This window comes from Carettochelys insculpta, chromosome 3 (genome assembly GCF_033958435.1).
Source record: "Carettochelys insculpta isolate YL-2023 chromosome 3, ASM3395843v1, whole genome shotgun sequence".
NCBI classification, from domain to species: domain Eukaryota; kingdom Metazoa; phylum Chordata; order Testudines; family Carettochelyidae; genus Carettochelys; species Carettochelys insculpta.
This window is the reverse complement of record NC_134139.1, coordinates 85807811-85834529: the sequence shown is the minus strand read 5'-3', so window position 1 is coordinate 85834529 and position 26719 is coordinate 85807811. Positions and strand designations below refer to the sequence as shown.

Here is a 26719-nt window from a genome sequence, read left to right as displayed (position 1 = left end):
TTCTTTTGTGCTCAAATGAGTTCAGACCCAAAGTAACATTTAAATGGAACTCAGTCATGAATCATAAACGACTGAAATGATCATTGTTTTGTTGATAGTTCAGTCAAAATCAGTTGTCTCTTTCATGTAAATATTATGCATACTTGACTAAGAGTCTTTTTTATTTTTTGTAAAAAAGGAAATATTTTTCTGAATAAATTAACTCTATGAGAATGTCTTTTGGATTCTGACAAGTGTTTAACATTTTCTAGTAGCAAAGAGAAACACTGCGTATGATCCCCTAACCAAATGTTTTAATAGTTTGTCCATGTAGTTATGAATAATGTACATATTATTAGACATAAGTCATATGTTCTCCATAATTCAGGAAATCAGAGAATACTGGTAGCAAAAAAGAGGGACCCCGCCTAAAAATATTCCTTTGACCAAAATTAAAAGTTCTCATCATTATGCCTATGCTGTAGCTATAGTTTAAAGAATCAGTACCAGAGCTGATGTGAACAGTGATTCAAGTATCAGAATATATGTATTTGTTTTAAGATAATTCATGAAGAATGGCTACAACTGCATTTAGCGAAACAGGTTATCATCTCTAGCAACCAAAATGGATTATTTTAGCATGAATAATATATATTAATTTTACAAAGGACTCTTGAACCCCTAGCTGGGCTTGTTTGGTGGTTAGGATGTCTATGTGCTTGTATGTATGCAACACAACTATTCAGTGCTCACAATAAAGAAAGCTGTGTTTGCACAGTGTTATTCATGAATGTCATGCAAACAAAACCAAAATGTTGTGCTGTTTTTGAATAGTGTCCCTGCTTCATTTTGCAAATCTGTTCTGGCATAAAGACTATGAGTGAGTTTCTACTGATTTTCATTAAGGAAAATGTTATATTTCACAGTTTAATTTCCAAACTGACATTTGTCAGTCTTGGATAGAGCTGATTTACTGCAAACTTCCATATACTGTATATGGGTTTAAACTATAATCTGTGCTTGAATGTTGTTTCTGTAATGTTGGGGTTCTGCTAAATGAACTAAAACAGTGCACTTTTTGGATTTTTAACAATCTGCTTCAGGGTCACCTTATAAAAGGTTGATATTTCTTGATTAATACCTGATAAGAATTGGGTTAAATTCCTGATTTATGTGTGCAGGAACTCCTGCAGTCATTGACAGGATTTAGGTGAGAAAAATTATTTGAAACTTGGGCTGCCTGCAGTCTAGTAATTAGTCTAACTGCGAGGCTATGTGTACACTAGAGCATAACGTTGATTTTAAGAGAGCTAGGTTGATTTTTATAATGTAACTGTCTTCACTACAATATCATTCGGTTGATTTTTCAAGGGTCCCAAGGTTGACTTTTCTACTTCAGCTTTTCAACGAGGAGTAACGCCAAATTTGGGTCAACTTAGTGCTAGTGGAGACACAGCAATATTTAATTCAATTTTATTGGCCTCCAGAAATATCCCACAGTGCCCCCAGTGTGTCCGTTCTGACCATCGCTTGCACCCCCACTGCTCTCCAGGTGAGCAGGAAGTAGGAAACAGGAATCAGGAATCAGCCCAGGCTCTCTAGACCCACCCCACCCCCTGCCCCCTTGACCATACAGTTGTTGGACTCTCTGTCTCGATTCCCCCTGCCAAATGGCTGCTGGGCTCTGTGGCTGCCCCACTACACCACATGGCTGTTGGGTCAAAATGAAATGAATCAAAATAACACTATCAAAATGAAGCATTTCAACAATACCAAAAAACAACTTTTCAAAAGCTCTACATTGAAACTTTTCAGATTTTTATTTCTGCATTTTACATTTATATGTGCATTTTACATTTGTCAGTTTGTTTTCAATGGAAGTGGGGAGTGAAGAAAATGCACTCTGGGATGATGACATCAGACACCCACAACAACTTGTGGTGCATTTTTTTCCCATAACACACTGGCACAGAAACCAAGAATGAAATGTGAGTGCAGGAACTGTGGGATTGGTACCTACAATGCACTGCTGACACAGTCAAACTTAGCAAAGGTAATGGGAACACACTATATTGACTTTCTAAATATGTGAAGACACTTACCATCAATCTTAAAAAATCTAGTGGTATAAAGTTGACTTTAATAAGTTCAACTTTATTTCCTAGTGTAGCTATTGTCCTAATCTAATCTAATTGATTAGTAACAGTTCTAGTAGAAGATTACTAACTAACTTAAGATATTAAACCAGTTTAACAGAGAGAAGGATGAATATAAACCAATAGCTGGGGAAGAGCTATTGGCAGAAAAGAACATATGGTTTGTGTGCTTGAAATCTATTTCTCTGAGAAAAACCTATGCTTGTATTTACGGCTGCCTGGCCTAACGCTCTGTCTGAGAAACAATTGTCATTTTCAAAACTTTGTAACATCAAGCTTCCATATTTTCTATTTCAACCGGAAACAATCCACAGCTTGCTTTGGAACTTGAGTTAAGTGTGAGTTCTTTTCCTCTGCAAATGCTTATAATTATAGTTAGTGCAGGAGATGGACCTGAGATCTGGAGAAGCACTAGCCTAAGATTTGGAATTTGGTGTCATTCCACCACAGAGTTAGTGTGTGATACTGTTGGACAAGTGATCTGGCCTTTCTGTGTCTTAGTTCCTAAAAGTATTTTTCCTACTTCACAGGTGGGTTGTATGGAGAAACATGTTAAAATTGTGAGGTGCTCAAATATTATGATAATGAGGGGCCATATAAGTATCTAAAATAGCTAGATATTTCACAACCTTGAGTAAATCTTGTGTCCACTCTCTGGCTCAATTTCTCTACACTTAAATCAGGAATGATAGTTAACTACTATTGTAAAGTGCTTTGAGGCTTTTAGATGGAAGTATTATGATTGACTGGTGCACTTGCAGACTCTCTATCACATTACTTATGCAGGAATTTTTGCTAATTGGGACATTAATTGTAAATGGTCACACTCTACATGCAACTCACTTGGGCTGGGTCTACACAGAGAGGTATTGCTGGCAGCTTCATGTTAATGAGCAGTCTCACAGTTGCAAATGGATGCTAATTAGCATAACTGTGGCTAATTATCATAGCCACACAAGATCTCATTGCTAGCAGAAGCCTCTCTGTTGCCAGAATGTTTTCAGGCATAAGGAACTGGCCACAGAGGGGATTTTAGCCGCAGAGGCAGGTCTATACAGCCTGTTTAATGCCAGCAGCAGCCTCTGCTGGCAGGGGGATCTCACATAGCTATGCTAATTAGCCCTGGTATGATGCTAATGAGCAGCCATTTACAATTGAGAGACTCCTCATGAGCATGAAGCTACCAGGAGAATAGGTCAGTGTAGACCTAGCCTCAGTTAAGTGTTTCTTTCCTGTTGTGATCATCCGCTGCATAGAATGTACTTATTATGCTATGATTATAATAAGCTGGTTAATCAAATTGAACTAGGACTTAATCAGAGTAAGCAGAACTGGGGGAAAAGGAGAAGCAGCAAACTGTTGCAGTTTCAGAAAACTATTCAACTAAATCTGAAGTAATCTTTCTTTTGCAATGCATCTGCTCTGTTGTCCTACCACAGCACACTAATTCTTTATATTGATGTAAAATTTGATCATAAATGTGAAATGCTAAAATGAAAGTGCTTTTGCAAAAGTGTAACAGCACTGAAAACCAGCATTTTAGCTTTGATTAACAAGCTATTTGAGCCACAAGGATCATTAAAGCTGTGAAGGACAGCTGAGGCTTAAACAATGATAAAATTAACTTTGTATTACATGTTTCTTTTTTTAGTGGTCAGGCATCAAGAATGTTACTCTCAATCTATATTGGGGAAGTACTTAACTTCCTATCAGTTCCAGTTTTCTTTCCATCCCCACCACCATCTCCTGTATGTGAGAGAATAGTCCCCCAGGAGGCTAAAATGTGTTTTTAGTCAAAACAGTCATTTAACTGGGAGATCTTGAATGATCAAAAAGTCAAAAAAGAGTCCTACAAAAAGTGGAAATTAGGACAAGTTACAAAGGATGAATATAAACAAATAACACAAATATACAAGGGGCAATATTAAAAAGGCCAAGGCACAAAATGAGAGCAAGCTAGAAACATAAAGGATAACAAGAAAACAGTCTACTAATATATTAGAAGCAAGAGGAAGACTAAGGACGGGGAAGGGCCACTACTTAATGAAGAAAGAAAAACAGTAACAGAAAATGTGGAAATGGCAGAGGTGCTTAATGACTTATTTGTTTCAGTTTTCACAAAGAAGGTTGGTGGCAACTGCCAGTGAAAATGAGGTCAGATCAAAAACTAAAACAGAAAGAGCAAGTTACTTAGAGCTCAAGTCACCAGGTCCTGATGAAATGCATCTGACAACACTCACAGAGCTGACGGAGGAGGCATGAGCTATTATCTTTCAAAAGTGACTTGGGAGATATCTTTGAACAAACAAAATAAAAAAGCAGTCCTGTAGCCATTTAAAAACTAACAATGATTTATTAGGTTATGAGCTTTTGTGGGACAGACCCACTTCTTTAGATCTGGAAAATTCCCACAAATGAAAACTGAGACAAAGAGAATTTAACAGAAAGATAGAAGGAAAAAAAAATAAAAACTGAATCAGATACACAGGACAGGAAGGGGGCGCAGGGGCAGAAAATTACTTACTTTGTGTCTATGTCCAGCAATGCCCCTCTGATGTGTATATTGGACAAACAGAACAATCACTTTCCCAAATAATCAGACATTGGGAATCTGAACGCACATAAACCTGTGCGTATTTCAATGGAGTAGGCCATAGTGTATTAAAGAACCTGAGAATCTACATCCTATAACAAAGAGACTTTAACACCAGATTACAAAGGGAGACATCTGACTTGGATAGTAACGGAGGTAGCCCTGTTAGTCTGTACTGCAATTAAACAAAGCAGCAAAAATGTAACACTTTAAAGACAAACAAAATGATATTGACCTGAAGAAGTGGGTCTGTCCCATGAAAAGTCATCTGAATTGAAGTTAATTCTCCAGTTCACTACTTTACACTTCCGTCTCAACAACGATCTCAATTAACTTACAGATTACAAAGACAGTTTCCCCTATCTTTGATATTCGTAGTGATCTCAGCAACCTACTTAACTTCATAGACACTTGCAAAAAGTTTTCTTTTCCTTCTTCCCCACGCCCCTCCTTCTGTTTGGGTGCTCACATTCCTAAACTCACCAGACCTTCTAGCTCTGTGTCAAGGAGGCCAGAGAGGAGGCTGAAGTGCATGATAATGAGAACAATGCTTTGTTAATTGCCCTTCTTCTAATTAATAAACAAAAGTCCATCTTATGTTGCAGGGTTTTTTGGGTAGGAGGGCTACTAGTGTAGAAGACAAAATCTTGCACATGTAGTTCATTCACTATATCCACATAGGAGTTTTGCAACCTCAGTAGACTTTATTGCTGTGTTAAAATAATATTTATTCTGTGAAAATGTAGAAAATCTATTCTTTTTCATGTTTAGAAGCACTATATATAATTTATTATTCAAACTATGAAACAGTTCACGAACTAAGTAGCTGCTACAGTAATCACTGCTTTGTCAGCTCTATTAACCTGCAAAAAAGCCAATTTCCAGCAGAGGTGTGAATCCATTCCAAAAATCAATGAGATGTCTGATATTAATTAGCCTTTCACCACGTCTACACGTGCACGCTACTCCAAAGTAGCGGCACCAACTTCGAAATAGCGCCCGTCACGGCTACACGTGTTGGGCACTATTTCAAAGTTAACATCAACGTTAGGCGGCAAGATGTCAAAGCCGCTAACCCCATGAGGGGATGGGAATAGCGCCCTACTTCGACGTTCAACGTCGAAGTAGGGAATATGTAGTTGTTGCGCATCCCGCAACATCGAAATTGTGGGGTCCTCCATGGCAGCCATCAGCTGAGGGGTTGAGAGACGCTCTCTCCAGCCCCTGAGCTCAATGGTGGCCACGTAGAGCGGCCCCTTAAAGGTCCCCGCCCCCTCCCTTCCTGTGCAGGAAGCTGAGAGAGCGTGCAGGCAGCAGCAGTAACACACGGCTAGCCTGCACGCTCCCCCGCAGCCACCCACACCCCCAGCCGACTCGATGGCCACCCAGCAGCCCCCCCAGTGCCCCCAGGGAACCCCCCCCCACAAGGGGAGCCAGGGCGCTCAGCCCAGCAGCCAGCCTGGGAAGCGGCAGCGGGGCCCCTCCTGGACAGAGACCGAGCTTCAGGACCTGCTGCGGCTCTGGAGTGAGGAGGAGGTGCTCCAGGTAATGGGGAGCAAGAGGTGGAACGCGGATGCGTTCGCTCGGCTGGCTGAGGGCCTGGCCGCCCGGGGTCACCCTGCCCGCACTCTGGATCACGTCCGGAGGAAAGTGAAGGAGCTGCGGCAGGGTTATGCCCAGGCCTGGGATGCGGCCAGCCGACCTGGGGTCGCCCCCGTCACTTGCCCCTTTTACACGGAGCTCAGGGACATCCTGGGCCCCTGGCACACCACCTCCCCTCCGGCCACTCTTGACACCTCGGCTGAGGAGCCCCACCAGGCCCCGGAGGCAGAGTCTGCCCCGGAGGCAAGCCCTGCACCCTGGGGACCCCCCCAGGAGCCCACCCCCAGGGCACCAGAGCAGGAGGAGGAGGAGGGGGATTCCTCCTCCAGCGACATTGGGCTCCAAATAATGATGCCGTCCCGGAGCTCCAGCCGGGCGTCCGCCCACCGGGTGTCCCCCAACCGTGGGAGTGGACCGTCAGGTATGTACCCCCCCGGTGCACACCCCTGGGGTTGAGGGGCAGGGGTAATAGATATGCCCAGGGCCCTCCACATGCCCAGATGACCATGGCCCCAAGGACAGCAGTGGCATGTCCCTCAGAAGAGTCCATCAACCCCTGCCGCCCCCCAGCACGACAGTGCCATGCCCCATCCCCGGGGCTGGGAGGAGCGGAACCTCTAGGGTCCCCCGGGGGGAGGGGGTGGGACACCCAGCAGCAGCAGCATGTGATGGAGTGGGGGGAGTGCAAATGCGAGACTCAGGCTAGTTATGAGAAACAAGCTGAATAGCTCCCAGTGGCTAAGGATGATCCTGGGGCTACAACTGGCAGGTTACAACTCTGCCCTGAGCAAAGAGGAGGGAGGAGCCGAGCTGGGTTTGAATCGGGGGGGTGGCAGTTAGAGGCTAGGGGAAGGGAGAGCTAGAAGGCAGCCAACCTGAGGAGGGAGAAAGCTACACCCCAGAGGGGCACCCCTCGGGGTCTTCTCCCCAGGATGGGTTGGAAGGACCGTCTCTGACTGCTGTACTGTCGCTTCTGGGAGAAACTGGGCATTTGTTGCCTAATAAACCTCTCCTGTCATACCTGCTGAGTGAGAGTCACTCCTGCCAGCGGACGGGGTGCAGTGCAGGGGGACCCCTGAACGCCATCACAGCAGCATCTCCCGGGGACAGGGATGGGGAACCTGCAGCACAGGGGTGGGGGGACAAGGGCCATGGCTCGGGGCCCACAATAACGCCGGTCTCCACTCTTCTTCCCGCCCTCCTGTGTTCCGCAGCTGCACCATCGGAAGGACCGGAGAGCGCTGGCGAGGCATCAGTGGTCCCGGAAAGCTCTCCGGGGCCATCAGTCCAGGCCAGCCCCTCGGTGGAGGACTGACCGGCCCCACGGCGGGCAAGATGGCGGACCCAGCACCAGCAGCCGCCGGCGACGGACCCCCAGCTGCTGGCCCTCCACTGCCGGCAGGTGGAGATAGCCGAGCAGCGGCTGTGGGTGGAGCAACGTCGTCTCCACCTGCAGGAGCGGGTGCTGGCCTGGTGCCAGGAGGCATGGGGGGCCTACATGCAGACTTTCAACCGCATTGCGGACTACCTGGCCCCCCATGCCGCACCGGCCGCCGCTGCACCCGCCCTGCCTGCTCCACCCGCTGCGCTGTCCACCGCGCCATCCGCCGTCACACTGCCACCCACCACCGAGGGCCATTCCGCCGAGGGGGACCTGGGGCCAGCTGACACTCGCCGGCCATATCTCCTGGTCTGCCCGGCCCCCAGCCAGCCCTGGCCAGGGCTGCGGCCGAGGCGGGGATCCCAGCCACCCACCCCCAGCGCTGGACTGTAGGGGCGTGGGGACCTGGACGTGGCCCCCCCTTTGTATCTATTCTCCCCACTTTTAAGTTATTTTTTTGCTGTAAATAGTTTGTATTTGTGACCCCCATTTTCCAATGCTGATCCTTACCCCCCCATGTAAATAGTTCTCCCCTTTCTTGTCTTCCCCTTTCATGTTATCCCTGCTTTTATAATAATATACATATATAAGTTAGAATTTCCCTAATAATAAGAGTTCAAAAGATGTTTGATTTGACAAACAACTGTCTGCTTTTATTTTTACAAGGAAAGTGGAGGGGGGGTGCTCTTGGGTGCTCTGTGGTGTGGGCGTAGGGGCAGGGAGTGTTGTGGAGGATGGGGGGGGTGCAGTGGGGGGCCTTCCAGCGTTCACCCCACAGCCTCATCGAACTAGACTCACAGGGCCTCCCGGACCTGGGTCCCTTCGGGGTCCACCTGACGACTGGGGGCAGCAGGTGGCTGTACATCGGCCCTGCCAGCCTCCACAACCCAGCCCTGAAAGAAGGCCTCCCCCTTACTCTCCACCATGTTGTGTAGGGCGCTGCACACACCCACAATCTGGGGGATGTTGGTGGGGCCTGCATCCAGGCGGGTGAGGAGACACCTCCAGCGCCCTTTGAGGCGGCCAAATGAGCGCTCCACCACCTGGCGCACGTGGTTCAGGTGCTGGTTGAAGCGCTCCTGGCTGGCAGACAGATGGCCCGTGTACGGGTGCCTGAGCCAGGGCCGGAGGGGGTATGCCGCATCTGCGATGACACAGAGGGGCATGGTGGTGTCCCCCACAGGGATCTCCCGCTGGGGGATGTAGGTCCCTGCCTCCAGCCGGCAGCACAGGCCCGAGTTCCGGAATACCCGGGCGTCGTGGGTGCTGCCAGGCCAGCCCACATAAATGTCCTGGAAATGGCCCCGGCTGTCCACCAAGGCCTGGAGGACCACTGAGTGGTAGCCCTTCCTGTTTATGCAGTGTCCTTCACTGTGCTCCGGGGCGCGGATGAGGATGTGAGTCCCATCCAGAGCCCCGAAGCAACTGGGGAAGCCCAGGGTGGCAAAGCCCACGATGGCGGCATCTGGGTCCCCAAGCCTCACGAGCCTGTGGAGGAGCATAGAATTGATGGCGCGGATGACCTACAGGGGAAGCACATGGGAGAGCACCAATGAGGGGTGAGCAGGGTGTGTGTGACCCTCCCCTCCCAGAGCTGCCTCCTCCTCTCCCTGTGGGTCCTCTTACCTCCATGAGGACAGCCCCGATGGTGGCCTTGCCGACGCCAAACTGCTGGCCCACGGATCGGTAGCTGTCTGGAGTGGCCAGCTTCCAGACAGTGATGCCGACCCGTTTCTCCACACTGAGGGCACGCCGCATGAAGGTGTCCTGGTGCCCAAGTGCGGGGGTGAGCCACTGGCATAGCTCCAGAAATGTCTGCCAGCTCATGTGAAAGTTCCTGAGCCAGCGGTCGTCATCCCACTCTCCGAGCACCAGCCGCTCCCACCAGTCGGTGCTTGTGGGGTAGCTCCACAGCCGGTGGCGTATGAGGCGGGGGGGGGCGGGGTGCTGCAGGGTTGGGGGTTGCGTCCTCCTCCCCTGCGGGCAGCTCCTTCTCTGTGGCAAGGAGGTGCTCAGCTGCCTGCTGCATGGCATGGAGCAGGGCGAGCACTGCTCCTACAGGGGCGGCTGGGTGGACCTCTGGCGGCGGCTGCTGCTGGGGGTCCATCATGACTGCGTCGCTCGAGGTGTGCGTGCCTATGGCTCTGCAGACAGCGTGCTGTGCAGGCTGCGTGTGTCTGGGAGGGGCCCTTTAAGGGAGCGGCTAGCTGTTGCCCCGGAAGCGCTAGTCCGCCCTGTGACCCTGTCTGCAGCTGTGCCTGGCACCCTTATTTCGATGTGTGCTACTTTGGCATGTAGCAGCGTGTTGAACGTCGACATTGCCAGCCCTGGAGGACGTGTAGACGCTATTCATCGAAATAGCCTATTTCGATGTAGCATGCACATGTAGCGGTAGCTTTTGTGGAATAGGAAATGGTACATTTTCTGTTCTTGGGAATATTCATATCTCCTGAAGAAGATGAGTATAGAATGGTGGTGGTGGTTGTTGTTGTTGTTTGATGTCAGGTATACGCCTATGCAATTCATCCTTACCCACCCATTTTTCTAAGGGATTTGTGAACAAACGTGCTTTCAAGGAATTAGTGTTCCTATACAGTTTTTCCCACTATGATTTTAAACCATCTGTAATCAAGATTTCTTTATTCATTGCAGTTTAGTTTTGTTCATTAGTATTACTATGACACCTAAGAACAGTGAGAAGTCATGTGGCACCTTAGATCATCAGATATGTTGGAGCATAAGCTTTCATGGGCAAAGACCCATTTCATCAGATGCATTCTATCACACCTAGGAGACCAGTGGTGAACCAGGACCTACTTGTGCTAGACACTGTATAAACAGAGAACAAAGAGATGATCCTTGCCCAAAAAGGGATAATGTTGATCAAATATTATTTCTTATTGTGGACTATTATTCACCCACAATTTACAAGAATATTTTTAAAGGAGAGTCATTTGCTTCAGGACTTTAGTGTATAGAAATTAGAAACTAATGATAAAAACAATTATAGTCAACCAGTTATGTTAGAAATATGTGGTACAAGCTTCTACACTCAGACCTGCTTATTGGATATTGTGTCTAAGTATTCTGCTCTCTTTTCATGTATGGAATCGCCAACAATGTTTATGGCAGTGTGCATAGGAAGAAAAGGATATTCATGTAGACCTCTGCCATGCAAATCTTAACAGATAATTTTGCTCTTGTATTTTTGAGCATAATTATTATCCTAATAGTATCCGTGCAACACAAATTTGTTATTAATAGCCATGCTTATTTAACTTAAAAACATGATATAAATTTGGATGGTTTCCCAGCAGCAAATTTTGAGTGTAAAATGTAAACTTGCTCAGATTGATAGAGCCTAAGCACAGTATTTTATTTACAGCTTTGTCAGAGTTACTGTTTAAAGTAAACAAGAGCACAGGTTACAGTAAGCTGTTCTATTTAGGCAAACATAAGGAGTACAGGCGCCAGGCCCCTTCTTTCTCAAACGAAAGAAAGAGGTGTGTTGTAGCCAAATCGTCTTTTGCTCTTCTGAAAAGAGAGGTGATGCCAGTTGGTTGGTATGAGGCAAGCTATATTTGCAAATGCTAATCGTATGACACTTTCTTTCCTTCCCCATATGCAATTTCTACCAGAGGGAGTACAAATGACAACTCCCTAATAACACATCATCCAAGACTATTATTTCTGAAACATTAGTGGCAGCCTTCCAAGTGGCCATAAGGTTATAGACACATTTTTTAATCATTACATAGCCCATTTCAGGAAGCTGCAGTCACACCATTTAATGTGTACTCATGATAAATCTCGCTGTCTTGTATAATAAAATGGAAGCTAATGAAGCAAAACACAATTGTGGGGAATTAAAGAGAAAGTGAACAGGACAGCAGACTACCACTTACTGACTTTACCAAAACATATCTTAAAAATCATTTACTTTTAAACTAATGCAGATTGTACTAGTGAACAGACATTAATTAATTGAAATTTTCAGTGCTAAAGGGCTTTGCATTTAACAGATTTTACTGTGCTATATTATACTGTTCTGTCAACTGTATTTTTCATTAACTTGTGAAAATGTCATTTTGCTTTTCTTCTGACTGTGATTTTACGGAAATAAGCTAGTCATTTTGTTACTGTATGTATCTTAGAATTCCTAAACAAATATTCTTGCTACATATAAATTACCAAGTTGTTTTCTCTAGGCAATTAGTTAATTATGATTATTATTTATGTGATGTTGTTGCTTCTCAATTAAGCAAGCCAAAAATTACTAGCATCAAAATTGTTATTACAAAAGTTAGTGTATGTTTGTTTACAGGTAGCAAAGAGATATCCTTTAATTTCAGGAAAGTTTCCAAAAAGATAAGTGTTTGATAAGAAAGAAAAATAGAAACAAACTATATTAGAGTGTATTGTGGTTTCTATTCAAAATTTTAAAAGTTTATTTATGTAGTGTAATCCCCAAACTGGCATCTCACATGCAAAGGTCCTATTCTTTATGGCATAGCTACAAACTGTGATGGTATTTGTCATTACACAATGTAATTTGTCAGTCTTGATACAGTTGTAAGTAGAGATGATCACAATGGATGTCTCAAGGGAAAAATAATAGGAAGAAAGAGGAGAGCGTGTTTATAGTAAAATAAAGATCTTTGAAAAAAAATGTAATAGAGTCCCAAAGACACTCCTTAGAAATGAATTCCTTTGGGTTAAATGGCTAAATATTTCTAAATTGGTTGTCACTAAACAATGATAATTGGGTTTATGAACTGGTGGCTGAGTAAAACCTCTTAAATTTTAAGGTAGAAATCAGTGAGCTCTTGTAAAATTTCCAGGAAACTGTTTTAGAAATAATATTGTATAATTCATAAAAGAATGTAAAAGTGCTAATAGGAAAAAAAGTCCCTAATGAAAGATAATTAGGGATGACTTTAAAAACCTAGAGAAAACAGAAGTGAAGAAAGCAGCAAGAGTACCACTGAATGTAGAAACAGAAGATGTACTCGGATAAACTTCTGTCAGAAAAGATCTTATAATGTATGAAAAATGCCATCAGTCAAAAAGAATGAAAGTCCGTAAAAGGCATGATGGGACATCAACATTGTGATTTTACTGTATTATATTTCCTGATCATGCTTTGACTATATTTATGTTTTATTCAAAAAAAAATTAAAAAGACTGGTCAGATCCTAAATAAGTATATAAACAAGCGCCTATTAAAATCAGATATATATTTAAGACAAATTTTAGGTCTAGATCCAAATTTCAGAACCCCAAGATTCAGCATCATTCTAGTCCTGTGCCTTAGGTTAGTTCATTATAGAAAGGTCCAACTGTGAAATTCAGATCTGGTGTTCAGTTCCAGGCATTTTGCTTGAGTTATTTTAATACAAAATGAATTTAATTCTCTAATACATGCAATCTGTAAGGAATTCAGTGTCAAGTCAGTTGCTAGCTTGAGAACTAGTTAACTCTATTTTCAGTTAGACTATGTCTAGATCACAGGGATTTGTCGACAGACGTTTTTGTTGGAAGATATCTTCTGACAAACCTTCTGTTGACAAATTGCGGGAAAACCGTCCAGTGGATTGCAAGAGCAATTCACTCTATTGAGAGAGAGTGGCTTGACTGCTCGGCTGCTCTGTTGGCAAAGTGGCCAACCAGAAGCACATTAGACAGGGCTCTCTGGTGTTCCAGAAACCCTGTCTGTTGACAGAGGGCCCCCCAGGATGTCTAGATGGGCTTTCTGTCAACAGAGACGTTATTCCCCGTGGAGAGTGGGGTACAGCTCTCGACAAAAGTGCTGTGTTCTGTTACTTTTTAATTGACAGGGCACAGTCTTGCAAAGTGATGAGCATTTTGGCTATGATTCAACAAAAGGCTTTCATCTATGCCTTTATTTAACTAGCTGAGTAATCATACTGACTTCCATGGGGAAATCAAGCCCCACCCCACGCCCCCATGACTAATTCCACCAGGAATAAAACTTTCTAAAATGTTTTCTGCACAATTCTTGTTTGCTTTAATGAGAGTTGTGGGGACATATTTAAGAGCAAAGTTTGGGTTTATTTCTTATTCACCAGCCCCCCATTTCAGATGTGTATTAGAAGTTTACAAGTGTTTATAGAAATTAATTGACTCATGTGCTTTATTGTTTTAAAAAAAAGGAGGAGCTGGGTCTACTGAAGTACTGGTACTCTGTACTGGCACCAAAAAAGCACTATGTATCACCATCTCTACATCAGTTTCTGTATTTGTAACTTTATTTTCATTATACAAGTTCATATTTTTAATTCCATTTGGCTTGAATTTTTGCAATATTGTGTGATTTTGGTATGTTTCTCAGGCTTAGAAGTTGGGAGTATTAACTCATGAATAATAAGGGTATCTAATCTTGGAAGCATTCTTGAAAGGGAATGCATCATCATAATTCACTGGAACCAGCTATGTGCATCTATGTTCGTAGTATCAGGCTTGAGTCCTGGTATACAGTACTTTAGGTTCGTATAACTACGTTATTCGGGTTCCACACCCCTGAGCAATGCATTAGCGCCAGCCTCTCAGTGTGGACAACACTGTACTGACAGAAGGACTTCTGTTAGTATAGCTACCACTTCTCTGGGAGGTAAAGTGCCTACATGGAAAGGAGAAGCTCTCCTGTTGGAATAAGTAGTGTCTTCATTAAGTGATACAGTGGCACTAAAAAAGTAGACAGGTCCCTAGTTTAGATCTAACTTTTTGGAAATCAGATTTATTTAATAGAATAGTTTCCTAGTTGTAGTATATTTTCTATTGCCACAAAGTGCTTTAAAATGTTTGTTTCATAATTTGGTCTTGGGTTTATAATCCTTTAAAATATTTTCTTTTTTCAATTCATATGTAGATAGGTTAAAGCTCTATCACAGAGATATACAGGTCAGTTTGCTGGTTGTCTGTGAGTGTCTTGTGCATGAGAAGCACATTTGATCCCATTTTAAATCCTCCTCCATCTTCTATATAGATCTGGCGCTGGAAATATTGTCTTGCTCTGAACTCTCCCTGTTCAAGCCAGTAATATGTCCGGTATCTGGGGTTATAGCTGATGTGCATGTTCTTACTTATAAGATGGCTTGTTCCAGCTTGCAAAATCAGATTATGGTCTTATCAATGTAGATGAATGTAAACAAATTGGGACTAACACTATATAAAGTACATGTTTATGTCTTTGTTGGAAAACCAGGTTCACACAAGTATCAGAGGGTAGCCGAGTTAGTCTGTATCTTCAAAAACAACAAGAAGTCCTCTAGCACCTTATAGACTAACAGATATTTTGGAGCATAAGCTTTTGTGGGCAAAGACCTGCTTTGTCAGATTCACACAATTCATCCAAGGACTGTTACATAATCACTTATCACAAACAATGCTTTTCAAAAGCTAGATATAGAAACCAAAGATCGTGTACCTTCCTTCAGAGCCATCCATCAAGTCAGGGTTTACTGTGACCAAGAAAGTAGATTACAAACAAAAGGAACAGGGAATGCGATATTTTGTGGCATGCAAAGAATGTGACACATCTGATGTGTGTGATGTGTTAACTAAGCTGTACCATGCCACATGATTTTGCCTGCTAGAAGAATTGCTAGCACACGCATGCCATAAGCACAAATTAGGTGTATAATCTCTGTTTCAGTATGCAAAGTCATATCATATACACCTGAAATGTAACAGAAAAGTAACATGCAAAAATCGGTAACAGGATGTGAACCTGAATGAACAGGGTTGAGAAAAGGTTTCAGTATTTAACATTTGTTTTTCATAGTGGCAAACTAATTCTATAATCTGAATCATGGACATTTAGGGTCTGATTCAGGAAAGCACCTCTAGTTCAGTAAAAGAAGGTAACGACTGAACATAAGCACTATTTACAGTTAAGCAACTTCTTAGTTTTCTGAACAGGGATAAACTTAAATCCTTGCTTTAGTGCTTTCTTAAATTAGTGCCTTGATCTGTAATGACATTTTGATTCCCACTTGACTGATGGACAGTAATTCGATTAATAAATTTAATGAATTTAATAGCTATGGTCTGAACTAAGTAACTAATTGCTTATATTTTAAAGTGCCTTTGTAAGGATTTTATAGCTATCATAATGACTACGGGACGGTCTCAGGGGACTACTGGCTCAGCTTCATGGTTGTGTCATACTTTTGATCTAGTTTTTGTGCGGGGATTGGGGGTCAGAAAGAGAGAAAATTTTTCCTAAGTCACAGACCTCATGCAATACAACTCCCGGTTAAGCACTGGGTTCTATTTTGATGGGCTGTCTGCAGAGATTACTGGAATGAGAGTACTTCCAGAAGGCCTTGAGTGACAAAATGGGTTACTTCACAGGCCACTCCACTGAGCTTTTCGTGAGGTTCTATAATCTTTTTATCATCAGCTAGGTGTTCTGTACGCTCCATTTTGATATTACCTGGGTTTACAGATGTCCTGCAACAGATAAAACAGGAAGAAAGTTAAGAACCGGTGGCAGAAATCTCACACTAAAATTACTTTATTGTGAGATAAAGGGTTTGGATCTTTATAAAAAGGCAGTGCAGAAAGCAAAGAGGTTTTTTTTTCTGGCATATGAGCTGTGGAATCCTCTGTTTTTGTAATTATTTTTTCTGAAAAATATGTTCCTCTTTCTATTTGCAGTGCATTGACCCATTTCAGTTTGAGGGTGTTCCTTTATTTGCATTTTCATCATTATTTGCATTTTTCTTTATGAATTAATTCAGTAGTTGGGATGATGAAAGACTATACAATATGGCTTGTGAGCTACATCATACGGGCAGGTGCCATGCAACCTTTCCTGTACATAGTAGTTTTGTAATTCCACGCTCTACCTGAGTACAAGATGCCAACTGTGATGGATTGTACAAAATCATCGCACATCACTATGTCCTTCCTTCATCCAGAGCATGATTTAGCTTTTTATACCAACCACTGATTTCATCATATGGGTGCCATGCGATTGCCACATCAACAGTGGTGATCTTCCTCTTGTGTCTTTTGAAAAACTTTGGGGTTAGTTGAGCATTCTTGTTAGTAACTCAGTTTGTGTGTTTTATTAACCTCCCGAGGTCTGGCTAAAAGTGAGAAATGCTTTTATGTTATTTCTTTCTTTCACTGGCTGATTTTAGAGTTGATGCTGTGCTTTCCCATTGGCCTCTTACTTGAATTTTTTCTGAGGCTTTACTTGTTTTTACGCCAGTGTCTATGAATAACAATCACTAAGTGAAGGAAGAACACCTGGCAGTCATATAAATGAGGCCTGCAGGAGTTAATAATGCATATTGACCAAAAGCTGTCGTCAAATGATCAGGAAGAAAGAGGGATAATTGTGTAGGATCAAATATGAGTGCATGCCAGCTTATGAATATTGTCAGATCTGGATTCAATCATAATGGACTTCAAGGCCCCCAGCTCCCTCCTGTGCTGCGCCCCTACCTCCCTGTGCCACCGGCCCTGGCCCAGCCCCAGTGGGGCCCCTGGACATGAGGAGGAAGGGGTGGGTGCAGGCGATGGGGCTCCCAGCCATCGAGCCCTGTGGAGGGGTGAGGCCCCCCCCACCCCGGCTCCCCATTCACCCTCTCCCCACACATGTAAATAGTTGTCCCCACTCACCCTCGCCCCAAATGTATATAGTTCCCCTTAGAAAATGAGGGGCACAGTTTTGTCTAGTAAATAGTTTATTTTTATGGTTTAACCTGTGTCCCCTGTGCATGTGTGCTGGTGGGTGTGCATGTGTGTGCAGGATGTGGGTAGGGGAGGAGTGTGTGTGTGCAGGGTGCGGGGGGGGGCATGTAGTGTGGGGGGTTACTATGGCCCCTGCTGAAAGGCCTGGCACAGGGCCTCCCTTAAACGCACCCCATCCTGCTGGGCATGGTGGCACAGGGCGGTAGGGGACTGTTCATACCTGCACCCTGCCTTGGCAGCCCACCCCTGCATATAGGGCTCATGTTTCACCTCCACCAGGTTATGGAGGGTGCAGCAGGCCCCATCCACAGCCTGGATGTTGGGGAGGCCCACCTCCAGCCTCATGTAGAAGCATCTAAAATGCCCCTTGATGCAGCCGAATGCCCGCTCCATGGTGTTCTGGTCACAGTTCAGATACCCATTAAAAAGGTCCTGGCTTGGCTGTGTGTGCCCGGTGTATGGCCTCATCAGTCAGGCCTGGAGGGGGTAGGCCACCTTGGCCACGATGCAGGGTGGCATCGTTGTGTCCCTGGTGGGGAGCTCTTGTCAGGGGATGAAGGTCCCCTTGGCCACACAATGTCCCAGCCCTGAGTTCTGGAAGACACTCGCATTGTGTGTGTAGCTGGACCAGCCCACGTAGATGTCCTGGAACCGGCCATTGGCATTGACCAGGGCCTGCAAGACTACCAAGTAGTAGCCCTTGTTATTCACATAGGCCCCGTGGCTGTGCTCTGGGGCCAGATGGCGATGTGGGTGCCATCCAGGGCCCCGAAGCAGTTGGGGAAGCCCAGCTCCTGGAATCCCCGGATGGCATCATCCAGGTCCCCAACATGCACCAGCTGCCTCAGGAGCACCTTGTTGATCGCCCAAACGACTTGCAGGGCATGGGGGGATGCGCTCGTGAGCATGAGGTGGGGTGCAACTTGCCCGCCTGTGCCCATCCCCGTCCCCACCCCGTCCCTGGGGTGTCTGCCCTTCTCCCTACGGTGCCTGTTGCCAGGCTGCCCCCCGCTCCCCACATGCAGTCTAGATGTGAGCTGGGCACAGCTTACCTCAATGAGGACAGCCCTGATGGTAGCTTTGCCCACCCCGAACTGGTGGCCAACAGATTGGTAACTGTCTGGGGTGGCCAGCTTCCATAGGGTGATGGCCATCCTTTTGTGCAGGGGGATTGCCAGCCTCAGGTGTGTGTCCTGGTGCTGGAGGACAGGGCGAGCCAGTGGCACAGGTCCAGGAATGTCCCCTTGGTCATCCTGAAGTTCTGTAGCCACCAGTCGTTGCCCAAGTCCTCCAGCACCAGCCGGTCCCACCGGTCGCTGCTTGTGGGGAAGCTCCACAGGTGGCGGATGACCTGGGGGACTGGCTGGGTACATTGCACCCTAAGGATGGTGTCCAGGAGGGTGGCTATTGTGCTGGCCACCCAGAGCCACTGCAGCACAGCGGCTATCACTGTGGCCAGTGCACTGGCCATGCCTGCGATGGGCGGGGGGGGGGGGGGGCTGGTTGTGGTCCATGGGGGCCTGGGATGCCACCTCCAATGTCTCTCTTGCCCCCTCTTGCTCTTGCTCTGCCTGGGGACAGGGTTGCTGGCCCTTGGCTTGTGCAGGCTGAGGCACGGGGGGAGGGGGACCCTTTAAGGGGGCAGCAGGCAGCGGCCCCAGAAGGGCTCGTCCACCATGCGACCTTGCCCGTGGCACTTCCTGCCCCCGCTCTTTCGAAAGAGCGTCCTGGTATGTGTGGCCACTCTCTTTCAAAATTGTGCTGGAGGCCTTTCGAAAGAACAGACCAAACCTTCGGTCCCCACTGGTGTGTGTGGATGCTCCGTTTCAAAAGACCATCTTTCGATGTTCTCTTTTGAAAGACGTTCTTTCAAAACAGAACTGCAGTGAAGATGCAGCCATTGAGTGATGGGTTGAGGAGACAAGCCATATAGTCATTCTTTCAGATCCCTAGTTTCGATCATATATGATTTGAGTGCCAAAAACATGTAATCTGTCAAGAGACATTTGGAACAGTATCAATCAATATAAAAGCATTTTTATGTGCTGGTAAGAAACAATCATTATAAAATCAAAGAAAAAATAAGACCTGCAAAAGTAATTCTTCATAGTACGAATACTGTATGAAGGTTGAAGATCTGGATTCACCTAACCTTGTGATCTGCTAATTTAGCAAAAGGAATGGGGCCTCATTTCTAGCATGCATTCTAAATTCAATTAAATCTAGCATACTTGCTGATAGTGTACTTTTTCATTTCCATGTACAGAGAGATCCAATGTATTTAACCTGTTTAATTGATCACCATAAAGCAATGATGGGTACCATACTAACAAAAACCACATCAAATTCTGCAGAAGCCTTTGAAAGGCATGTCTGTAGCTGATAACATCCTTGTGGAGAAAAGAACTTTGGATGTTTTTTTTCCCCTTGTTTTCTTGCTACTAAAAATCTTAAATTTCTCCTCTAGACAAAACAATATAGTCTGACTAGGGGGGTTTCCATAAAATATAGAGCAACTAACTAGTGTACTGACACAAGTCAGAAATGTAGGGATGAGAGACCATTCAAATGTATAGCTGGAGTATAAGTGAGGATTTACATTCAAATGGCCAAATTCTCTACTTGGAGCCAAATGTGCAAATTCCGTTGAAGTCAGTTTAGTAGGTATACAGTGTGACGGGGTGCAGTCACAGAGGACCCCGTGGGATGTACCTGGTGTGCTGATTATGCCACTTCTTGCTCTCTGCCAGTGTGTCTTCTGTGACTTCACCTGTCACATTTGGCATTAAATCAATTACACAACTATCTTTTAAAAGTATTAAATGCCTTGTCATAAATCAGTATGATTCAGTTTTATTTGTGCTAGTGTTTGTACCTCCTGCACATATACACGAACAGAAGTTGATGTCTGCATTTTTAAGTTAGAACTGCTCTCTTTAGTCATTTATTACAAGACTCCTCACGAGCAGTATTTTGTGTTGTAATCTTTCTGCCAAGTGGTGTTGGTAGCAAAAAGGGCTGCATTCCATACCTAAGTATTCCTCTTAACAATACAAAATAGAACCAACTCAAGCACACGCCCCAAAATCTGGGGAAATAAACCACACAACCACATTTGAATGCTTCCTTCCCCACTTGCAAACACTGTGTCAGTGTATAATAAAATAAATCTTTTATTAAGAGAGGGACCACAGCATTAATCTCGTACCACAATAATGATTCCATGCAAAAAATTTAAAAAAAAGCCCTGCTGCACAGTATGTTGAATAATAGTCTATCTTTGCCACTGCTGTGATTAGCTAGTGTTCTGGGGTCACCAATGTCTAGCCCACTTCTTAGTAGTTTCAGTTTTTGGTGATTTCATTGGGTAGTGGGGAACTGCACTTCTATGCTGCTGTCTTTCATTGCAACACAATCCCCATACCAGATGTAAGGCTCAGCCACCCAGAACTGCTCATTGGTGATCTCAGCTCTCATTATCACTGGAAAAAAAAAGAAAAACAGATTTTAATTGGGACTAATCAGCTCAGTCTTTAAATACTGGAGGAAGCAGGTCAAATGGCATCTAGGACCTTTTAAACAGATGCTATGCTAGGGAACAAAATTGATCCCAGATAGGCAATTCTAGCTGTGCCATTAGCTTAGCTAGAATTGACATATCATGATTGACTTTGTTCCCTGGCGTAGATCAGGGATCTTTGGGCTTGCAACAACATCCTTTATTCCACACGATAGTGTGGGGTACCAGGGTTGATGGCTAAGCCCAGAGAGATCGATTCTGATGCATCTGTGAAGACGTGGCAAAATCAAACTGCAGGATCGGTCAAGACATGTTGAACCCATGGTAAGACTCATTTAGTAAATGAGTCTAAAACTAAGACCCTAAGACTCATTGAGAAAATGAAATTCTCCTTCTCAGTTAGAGCATGTTAAGTACAAGTTTTGTTACCCTTTATTCATGCAACAAGGCTAACAACATTTCATTACTCCTTCATCCATGACTTCCAGGCACAGTCAATCACATTGGCCAGGTAGGGCTGTCTGCTGATCACCAAGGCAAAGTAGACATGCCCATGTAAAAACAGTCTGCTCCTGAGGTGGTCTTCCATCCCTTTTTCATCATTAGCTATTTCAAAGGGTCACATGCTTACCAGGACCCTTGTCATCACTCCCATGAAGAATCACATTGTTTAAAAGTGATGCCTTGCATTTCTAAATGCATCTTAATGTGAGTGAGAGATGTTGAATCAGACTCAATGGCTATGTCTACACTAAAAAAAGCATCTGTCTACAGAAGTTACTGTCGGTTCTGGCAACAGATCATGTCCACATATAAAAGTGGATCAATCTTTTGATCTGCCCTGTCAACAAAAGGGAACCCCAAAGCATCCACATGGCTTTTTTGTCAAGGGTTTCTGTTGACGAAATACATTTTGTGCGTAGATGCTCTGCGAGTTTTGTCAACAAAACCCCAGTTTTGTCTACTAAACTCCCTAGTGTAGAAATAGCTAATGAGATTAAATTGTATTTATTATGTTTTGCTACAGGGATGCACATAGCTTGAGCCTGTGGGTGTTTTTTTTCACATCAGTGTTTCCAATTGCAGTCTGCCTGTCCAAAAACTTCACTTTCTCTCTTGCACACCCCTACCCTTCCTTTTTCCTTTTCGGAAGCCACACATTACTTTGCTGCTAAACCAGCAAGCCCTGTGTGAATGCCAGACTTTTGATCCTCCTTTGTAGATGAGTTCTTAATCTTTGTACTCTAAGAGCTCAAGTTTCTGCACGTTTTTATTAAGTTTTGCCAAATGCCATTAGGAATGTAGAATGCATATTAGAGCTTCAGCAAATAACTAATTTAATTAGGTTTGATAAGGACTATTGCTTTTATTTTGGAAATTAATAATTAGAGGTAGCATGTTTGAAAATTAATTGGTGTCATTCCAATGAAACTGCTTTACACCAGCTGTGGATCTGGCCTTTCATTTTGTAAAGAATATTCCAAAAGTTTGTTCCCACATTTTTTGCATAGATTTTGTTAGGCAGAAGTAGAAAATGCATATCACTCGAGAGAACAACACTGAGGCACAGATCGGCATATTGATTAGACCTGCCTTGACAAGTTAAGATTCCACACCCTCCATGTTACAGTTCAACAGCACTCTGTTGATTTGCCAACAAACACATACTAAAATGTAACAGTTCAATAAACAGCCAACTTCACTTAATTTCAAGCTTTATAATTGACTGTCAGTCAATTACACAGTTGTAACCCATCTCTTATTACAAATACAAAGTAGTATAAACATGCATTTTAAACAGCACATTTTCCTAACTTGCAGAAGTGCCCTTTTTTAGAAGCCACTGCAATCAATTGTGATTATAGCAACAACCCTGAAACATTTATTACTTAATATCAGTTATTTAAATGTAAATATGAAGAAAGAACTTCTGTAATTTTCTGTTAAACCAATATAACTCAACAAAACTTGGTAGTTGAGTGCTTTCTAAAGAATAAATAACCACAAGCACAATAGGCCAGTGGCTCTCATGCTATCACTCCCACACACCCCTTTGTATCTCCTTCTTTCCTGACCTTACTCATGGGTGTGGGAAGATGCTCAGTTTGAGCAGGGAGTTTTCCACTTTGTGGTCATTGTAATGTCTTCTGTAATGAGTTCCACAAAGTGTGTCCTATATCTGAAAGAGCCTAGTCTCCTGCTTTCATGAACTTCATTCTTGAGATTGACAGTTACGCAGTTAATGTGAAATGTAGCACCTGAGGAAGATTGTCATCAGAGAGAGAGAGACACGTTTTTTAACTTCCTAAGGACATTTCCCTAATGGTCTTAGAATTCAGAGGTGGTCCCATGCAGTGGGGTGTGGAGCAATGGGGTGAAGCTGATATTGTTAAGGAGATGGACTGCTTTGTTCTGGGATAATCAAAGGTTTTGAAAATGTGTTGTGGTCTTTAGGTAAGTGAGTTACAGGAATCTAGGCTAGAGGATTTCCAGGAGTAGATCACCATAGGAAAATCATAGTCCAACAGGATTGAGCACTGGTCTCTAGATGCTCATGTGGAATATAGCATAGATATCAGAGCCTCCTTCAACACAGGGGGAATCCAAAGGAATCCTCCCATTGTAGACTGTTTTGGTGATCTAAGGGTAGACTTTCTCCAATTCAGGTGATGGGATTGAGAATGCTAGCTCTCTTCAGCAGGTTTTCATCCTCCCACTGATGTTACCTCTGTCATGCTCAGCTTCAGATTCAAGCAGTTGTCCTTCATCCAAATGCTGTTCTCAGACAGTCATTAGAATCGTTGGAAGAAGGTGTTATTTCTGAAAAAATTATACAAGTATTTCTGAGGAAATCACTGGCAATTGAGACCACATCGTATAACAATTTCTTACCTCAGAAATATTTCTATGCAAGTAACTAATAGCACAAATAATGTTTAGTAAAGGGATTTTCTGCTGTGCCTCTGTTTTTAACAGTGTAATTTAAAAGGAAAAAATCTACATGGACATCACCTGGGTCATTTGGTCTTTTAGTACATGAATAGAATTACAGCATTATGATTCACCCAGCAAATCAGTTATAAAGTTGTATGTCTGCCTAGGCACTGCAATGATAGGTAATAACAAGGAAGGAATCCGTGAGCATATATTTGATGACCAGGCCACATTTATAATATGCATTATGAAACATATTTGAAAGGTATGTACTGTTCCATTGCTCAATTGTAATAATCATTTTAAACAACTGAATGAACACATATACAGCATTTAAAATACCAGCTGACCAATCACTTATCCCCTATTAAGATGCTACAAGTAAACCTTATGCACAATTATAGATAGAAAAGCTATAATATACTGGACTCTGGCATTTGAATTATTTAAAAATGCTAGTATGCCATATATAATATTAGGCATCTTTTCCATTTTAGTTGGCTGTGGGTGAAAAATTGAACATTTGCCTATGACTAATATTTCACCACATTATGTATTTTTGGACAATTCATATTAGTTTTGTTATCCGTATCTGTGGCCTTGAATATGAGTTCATCATTCAGGGGTTTCTGAAATCTTCCAGATGGGATGCTGAACCCACATCTGTTGCAATAATGTGGGTGATAAGCAGTTCTGCGTTGTCTATAAATAATTACTGGAGTAAAATATGCTCATGTTATGATGCTTTACACATTTGCAGTTCATAAAAGATCAAGTTCTAAACAATTCCAGTGGTATAAGCACTCTCAACATTTTAGTTTCTGAAGATGGGATATTTTTGATGTGATAAAGCTAAAATGCAACCTCCTAAGTTAAATCCATTGTTAAATAGATACACCTGCTGTGAACATGCAGCCAGAGTCAGGCCAGTGTGAATTAAAACAGCAGAACTATAAACGGCTAAGAAAGCTGGCTCAAACAGAAAACAATGAGAGCCAGTTTCCTTGCTGTGGCAAAGATCTGCATGGTGCAGGAAAATCAGAGTTGTTGGCAGCTTTTTGGTTCTCTGCCTGGTTCCCCCTGAGCCCAGACATACATTAGATTAGCGTAGGGGCTGCTCTAATTGACAGCAGCTGGCAGGTACATTCAAGGGGGCATCTGCAGCTGAGAATAGCCAGAATACCACCCATTACTGTTCCTAAACTGGGACCATGGGTAGAGCTGTAGGAGTCAATGCTACTAACTTTACTTATGCTGGGTTGATGCAGAAGTTTCTTCTCCTTTTGGGCCATATCAGCCAGACCCTGTGAGTCTAAGAATTGTGTGTAGTGTTACCAAGTGTTGCATGCAAAAGTTGGAAAGCTGAAACCTTCCCTGAGAAAGAAATGCAAATTCTTTTACTATGTAATTCTTGGTGTTCATTTTGCTTGAATTACATTTGATTTCTGCATTTAGTCTCACAAAGATGAAATGAGCATGTTCTGCCTTGAACTAATGTAAATATATTTTATATCACCAGGATAAGGTTAATTTACAATCCTATTAACATTCCGTCCAGTAAAAGCAAATGCTTAGCACAGGCACAGAGCTTGTACCTTCTCCCATTGATCTCAATGGGTTAGCTTCAGCGGACACAGGCTTGGGGTCAGAGCTGAGCACCAGCAGCTCCAGTCCAGATTTACCAGTATTAATTAATTTTTTCCTTTTACTTCATTTGCCTTGATTTGACAGCAGTTCCACCAAAATCTAGTAGACTAACCATTAAGTGCCTTGCAGTTTATATTACAGCTTCTTAAACTTGACAGTCTCCACATTTGAATACTAGAAATTTATAGCAGTGTAGCTGTTTCTCCTGCTGGATGAGTGAAAATTGTTTTTTTTCTCATTTACATTCAAAAGTAATTAATCTATACACAAAAAAAAAGTACTGTAATCTTAGTGCACTGTGTGCTGTTCTAGTGTTATGCAGAATTTCCATGAAAACATTGTAGTGGAAACTGTAGTTCATGTATATTGTCGATTTCACAAATTTGCCAGAATGCAACCTTGAAAAAATTAGGTCACACAAAATGTGGTGTAATGTTTCTTCTTTCTCTTTTCCTTACTTGAGTTCTGCAGCTGATGCAATAAAACTGTTTTACATGAATTATGTTTAGAGTATTCTTCCTGAAAGTTGTATTTCCCTTATGGAAATAAACCCCAGTTTTCAGTTCAGTGGGGAATTCTCTTGATATTCTAGAGCTGTTGATAAAAATTTAGTGTTATTTCAGAACAAACACAGGTATACTCTAAGGTTATGTCTACAATAGCACCCACCTTTCGAAAGCGGGATGCTAATGAGACACTTCGGGATATGCTAATGAGGTGCTGCAATGAATATGCAGTGCCTTATTAGCATAATGGCAGTCCCATCACTTCGAAAGTGCCATTTTCAATCATGAGTGGCTTGTGTACACGGGATCTGTTTTGAAAGGACCCTGCAGATGTCGAAATCCCCTTATTCCTATAACCAAATAGCATTGCAGCACCTAATTAGCATATCCTGAAGTGTCTCATTAGCATCCCCCTTTTGAGAGGGGGTTGCTAGTGTAGACATGGTCAAAGTGTTGGCAAGAGCCTAGCTTTTCCCCCACATTATGTCAGTTAATCCATGTATAACATGTCTAGTTTGCAGTCATAAGAACTAGAAAATGTCTGTTGTAGCCATTGCTTTGCTACTGGGTGTGAGGGGTGGGGAGTTATAATCACAATCTGTCTGTGAAATAAGAGGAGCTTAAAAGCTGAGTTCCACATACTACGTATAAAAGTAAGTTATAAGCTGATATCCC

General features: G+C 43.4%; 1 protein-coding gene and 1 long non-coding RNA gene across 10 annotated transcripts in view; one reads left to right on the top strand and one right to left on the bottom strand.

The window, feature by feature from the left end:
* The window catches only part of LOC142011210 (uncharacterized), a 144272-nt gene that overhangs the window by 34149 nt on the left and 83404 nt on the right, over positions 1-26719 (bottom strand). For 4 of the 7 annotated variants that reach the window (XR_012645008.1, XR_012645006.1, XR_012645007.1 and 1 more), the window contains exons 2-4: positions 23684-23777; positions 20862-20919; positions 15969-16186 (exon numbers count right to left, since the gene is read on the bottom strand). The exons of 1 other annotated variant lie outside the window; for it this stretch is intronic. This is a non-coding gene — a long non-coding RNA (uncharacterized LOC142011210). The remainder of the gene's footprint in view (positions 1-15968; positions 16187-20861; positions 20920-23683; positions 23778-26719) is intronic. 2 more of the 7 variants (XR_012645011.1, XR_012645009.1) reach the window with 2 other exon arrangements.
* The window catches only part of PACRG (parkin coregulated), a 435595-nt gene that overhangs the window by 392005 nt on the left and 16871 nt on the right, over positions 1-26719 (top strand). The gene's annotated exons all lie outside the window — the stretch shown is intronic.